This window comes from Quercus lobata, chromosome 8, assembly GCF_001633185.2.
Source record: "Quercus lobata isolate SW786 chromosome 8, ValleyOak3.0 Primary Assembly, whole genome shotgun sequence".
Taxonomy (NCBI): Eukaryota; Viridiplantae; Streptophyta; class Magnoliopsida; order Fagales; family Fagaceae; genus Quercus; species Quercus lobata.
In genome coordinates this window covers 7,798,197-7,803,804 of record NC_044911.1, presented here as the reverse complement: position 1 = coordinate 7,803,804, position 5,608 = coordinate 7,798,197, and the positions used below count along the sequence as shown (strand labels likewise).

The window sequence follows — 5,608 nt, the reverse complement described above, 5'->3', positions numbered from 1 at the left end:
AAAGATTTATTTCACTTTAATATATTCTCACATTGAGTATTATACATAATTTCATTTATTTTCCAGGCCTGCTGTCTGGTTGTTCAGTCAAAGGGATTGCTCGAAATCCAACTGTTTATTGAATTGGTTGAGTGTGGCATATCCATTTTGACTTGCGAATTGCCAAAGGCAGATTGCAGATATTAACAAATTACGCATTATAAGCTTTTCATCTGGTCTTTTGATGTATAGTTGATTTTTTCTTCTTTATCATTTTTGTTTATTAAGGCGTTCAACTAATAATTGTTTACAATTAGATGAAGTATCCAGATCGGATAACTCTCATTAGAGGGAACCATGAGAGCCGTCAAATCACACAGGTTAAGTCTTTTTAACTTTCTGTACTTTCTATGCTCTTAGATTTATTGATTGTCACTTTTTAAGCATTCTGAGAATTTACCATTTATCTTTACATTTCAGGTATATGGATTCTATGATGAGTGCCTACGTAAATATGGCTCTGTGAACGTTTGGAGATATTGCACCGATATATTTGATTACTTAAGGTTAGCCAATATCTTTTGGAGAAACACAGGACACCTGTCTGTTGGAATGTAAGGAAAGTGTAACAATTATAGACTGGTATGCAGGGGATGGTAGCCTGTTAGGACAAAGTTGCCTGCTAGACAATTCTTGTGTTAGTTATCTAATCATTCTTCCTTTTCTTGGCTGGTTAGAATTATGTTCCATAAATTTCATCAAGTTGGATGGTTGGGATCATGGGCTTGATATATTGCTTCTTCCCTAGAGAGTCATAACTCATAATTGGGAATCACTAAACTATAATTATACTGCTGCCATAAGAACATGGATACCAGTACCATAATATGCTATAACATTGATAAGTTGGATGTTAGTCCCTCTGCATTTCTCCCTGTCATGCAGTTTCTGCGCCTTTAGTACAGCTTCCTTATTATCCAGCTTGATGGGTCTCCTGGATTTTAATTTTGCTATAGTTTTGGAAGCAACTGACAAACTTTCATATTAAAGTTTAATTGTTTGGTTTCTACACCAATTTCGAATTTTCACAAGTCCAAGAAACTCACCATCGAAGCAGTTCCTAGAAGTAGGTATCTCTCGCTTAATTCTGTAAATCTTAATGGAGCCTTTTAACTAAGAATAATGGACACGGAGATTGACACTAACATGACATGGGACATGGTGACATGACACTTCTTGAAAAATTAGGACATGTAGTGGTGGGATATATGACAATTAATAAATGAATTATTATCTCTAGGTATATTTTTATTTATTTATTTATAGGCATGTTTTATGTTAATTTTAAGTTCAAAAAATATATAACAACCATCAAAATCTTTGAATTCATTGAAAATCAATTTTATGCTTTATATTTAAAATAAATAAATAAATATATATTCCCCGGCACCACAAAATGAAGATACATATGTAGGAATGTCCCAGCATGTCAGACATGGACATGTCGGGGATTATGAAGTGTTTGTGCTTCTTATTTTAAGTGAGTATAGTAAAAGTAATATGGTTTTGCCTTTATTTTTGCAAAGTTTTGGTATAGACCATCACATGTTACTCAGTGGCCAATTAAAGTTATTCTTCGATATGGTTGCTTCCAACAACCCAAATTTGGGTACTTTTGTTATGTCAGTCCCTTAAAACTTATAAAGTTTCAGCTGTGGTTTGTTACAGTCTGTCAGCCCTCATTGAGAACAAAATTTTCAGTGTCCATGGAGGTCTCTCTCCTGCCATAACAACATTGGATCAGGTTAGAGAATTTATCATGAATTTGTATATATTCTCTTAAGCTTTACATACTAATAATGTTTTGCTTGCCAGATACGAACAATTGATCGGAAGCAAGAAGTACCTCATGATGGTGCTATGTGTGACCTCTTGTGGTCTGATCCTGAAGATATTGTGGATGATTGGGTTTGAGTCCCCGTGGTGCTGGCTTCCTATTTGGCGGCAGTGTTGTTACTTCTTTCAACCATACAAACAACATTGACTACATATGTCGTGCTCATCAGTTGGTAATGGAAGGATATAAATGGATGTTCAATAACCAGATAGTTACAGTCTGGTCAGCTCCAAATTACTGCTACAGGTAAAATAAAAATTTAGATTTCTGCTCTCTGGTTTGTTCTTGCATTTAATTTGTTTCATTCTTGGATGTGTTTGCAGATGTGGTAATGTAGCTGCAATCCTTGAGCTAGATGAGAATCTTAACAAGCAGTTTCGTGTGTTTGATGCTGCTCCACAGGTTTGTACATATAATCCACTTGCAATTGATTATCCGAGGAAATTAGGCGGTCGACTTCTGATGGCAATTACTTCGTTCACTTTTTATGGTTCTCACGGTTGTTAATCTTGAGTCATACCCTCTGGATGAGGAATTTATAGATTTCATCTGGTTAAAAATTAAAATATGCAGGTTTATTTGCTAAAGGCAGCTATGTGATATTTTGCTTTATATATATATATATATATATATTGATGAAATTGCTTTTTATTTATATATTTACATTGTTTGGGACATTTTTGAATACCCTTATCAATTTGTTGAGGATTCATAGCGGATCCCAATATTTTGGAACCAAGCCTTTATTGCTGTATTATTTGGGAAGTTTTGAATCTAAGACTAATCTAACCCATAACCACCAGAGTCATTGCCAAGTGACATGGTACCTATATTACATGAATGAGTATAGTTTTTGAGAAGGGGATACAGTACTACTGGATCTGGTTTCTGCAATTCTTTAACTCAAGACTATATGGTTGCATGACCTACCATCAATGTGTGCTTCTTATGTAAATGTTTGCAGTTGATACAAACAGATAATGCTCCATTGACTGGAAGGCATGATCTGTGACTTTGTATGACATAATATGTGAAGAGGTGTTGTCTTTCATGCTTCTTGATTGAATTTACTTCTTGCATTCTGTGGTGCACTGAAAGATTAAAATGATGTGCAGGAATCAAGAGGGGCCCCTGCCAAGAAACCTGCACCAGATTACTTTTTATGAAACCAATTTAGTATAGTGTCACTTTTTATCATTCAACATGCTTGCATTGATAGACAAGAAGATATACGGTCACATGGAGATCTCATGTAATACCAAAGGAACAGAGGTGGAATAGAGGTTGGCTGCTCAATGATCAGTTCCCTGAAATGACCACCAAGGGGTGTACTTTCCAGTTCGTGATCGGTTTAGATTATTGGGTTGGCATTTCTTGTTTGTCTGCTTCTACCATCTTTGTTGTTAATGTGTAATTGTAGCATGCATTGCATAGTCTATGCCAGTGAATCATTGAATATAGAATCCCTATCCTTGTTCATTTGATGGTAGAGAGAGACAGGTCTTGGAAAGGAGAAGCTCTGGTTCCATCAACAGGAGTATGAATAGGAAGTACTGGATTAGGAAATGAGGAGGGAATTATTCTGAACATCCATGGAAAAAGACATTCATGTTGGGTTTTGTTTGTCCTCTTGGACAATAAAAGTTCCTCACGATTATCTTCTTCTATATGTTACATTAATTGTGAGACTTTGAATAGTGTACTAAAGATTAATAGCCAATCCCAAAATTATGGGATTATGGCTTGATTGTTATTGTTGCTATCTGCATGTAAAACTCTGCTGCCCCTTGTGTACCACTTTACTAGTACTCAGGACCTCACCCCATTTTGACCGAGAAAAAGTTGTAATGCATCAAGTGAACTGTGAGAATATTTTTGAAAGATATGTCCAATATCATGGATACCATTTTCTTTCCCATGAATATATTTTGGTGTTAGCAATGACCTAACGAAGATACTTAATTCTCTCTCTCTCTCTCTCTTTAATAAAAAGTTAAGGTTAAAATGCAAATTGCACTATTTAATGTAAATTGCACCTTATAAGTTTGTCTGAAATTTGTTTCAGTTCTCTAATTTTACTTTCGTTCAATTGAGTTTTTTAAGTTTCAAATTTATACAATTCAATAATCCAATTTTGCTAAAAAGTTGTCATTAAGAAATTATTTTCTAACATGAAAAAATTTATAAAATTAATAAAAATATCTATAGATTTTTTATGTGAGAATTCATTTTCAAAAACTCTTTTTTTATTAGTTAATTCTATTCCCGACGGTAAATTTTAATGGAATTGGAAGGATATTTTGAATTGAATAAATTTGAAAAAGGATTTAACTGAACGAAAGTAAAATTAGAGGAGTGAAATGAATTTTGGTTAAACTTAGAAAATGTTATTTGCATTTTAGCCAAAATATTTTATAAATTTTATATGTGAGCAATTGTTTTGTTTACTTAATTGTATATTTAACGGCAATATTTTTAATAGAATTGGATGAAAGGTCTAAATTAAATAAATTTGGAATTTAGAGGACTTTTTTTTTTTTTTTTTTTTTTGAACATGAACACAACTTCATTTAAACCAGCAGAGAAACAGAGTCCTCAAACAAAGCTCTTTGAGTTGGCAGAGGGGATTCCTCCAACCAAATACATTCATCACTAATTTGCCTAGCATAACGAGCAAGAGAATGGGCCACCCCATTAGCGGATCGCCTAATACATTTGAATTCCACAAGACGTAGCCTAGCAGCCAAGCAGCGAACATTGTCGTAAATATTTCCCAACCGTGACCAATCCGACTGGGCAGAGACAATGGACCGCAACACATTTGAGTTATCACCCTCCACAACTAAGTCAGCAAAACCAACCTCAATCGCAAACTCCAGGGCACGACGGCAAGCCAAAACCTCTACCTCTTCACTATCCGAAACAGCAGGACCCCTTGACGCCAACGCAGCCATCACCTGACCATCACCATTCCGGATAACCACCCCAACACCAGTAGCAGATAACTCTTTGAATACAGCAGCGTCAAAATTCATTTTGTATATCAAACCTATAGGAGGTTGCCACTGTTGAGAAGGGCCGTTAAACACATGGGGCACGGGAGAAACCAGTTGAGACCGAGCCTCCAAGTACTCCCCAAGGAGACTGCTAGCACGCCCAACTAAAGTACCAGGTTCCTGCAAAATACTCCCATGCACAACACGGTTACGACGATGCCAAAGAAGCCAGCAAAGCACCAGAAAAAATTCAAGCACATCCAGAGGCAGCTTATGCAGAAGATCCTCAACTAAATTGAACACAGAGGCTTGGACAGTCAGCCCTTTCTGTAGCAAACGATTAGAGCAGCCAGCCCACACATCCTGAGCTGCAGCACACTCCCACAATGCATGGAGAATTGTTTCAGGGGCTTGGTTGCAGACAGGGCACAAATCATTCTCAATAATACGTAGCTGCCTAAGTTTTTCATAAGTTGGAAGAATATCGTGGCAGGCACGCCACACAAAAACGTTGATCTTAGTTGGGATGTGAAGCCCCCAAACCTTCGCCCAAACGTCGCTGCCGGCTCTTGGGTTAGACCCCTCACCCACCTATTTTGACTCTCTCGCCAACTTCTTTGCTGTATAGTAACCGGACCGCACTGAGTACCGCCCATTTTTGTTATGCAGCCAAACCATCACGTCTGGAACATATCTTCTGCTCAGAGGAATTTGATAAATAGCCTCAGCATCAAAC

General features: G+C 36.6%; 1 pseudogene across 1 annotated transcript; it reads left to right on the top strand.

Moving 5' to 3' along the window:
- The first annotated feature begins 296 nt into the window (after nt 1-296).
- On the top strand, nt 297-3,792 carry LOC115954973 (annotated as a pseudogene). Its single transcript, XR_004083989.1, has 6 exons — nt 297-359; nt 460-545; nt 1,708-1,783; nt 1,855-2,122; nt 2,200-2,278; nt 2,992-3,792. The product of XR_004083989.1 is annotated as a serine/threonine-protein phosphatase PP-X isozyme 2-like (transcript).
- Nucleotides 3,793-5,608: the final 1,816 nt, after the last annotated feature.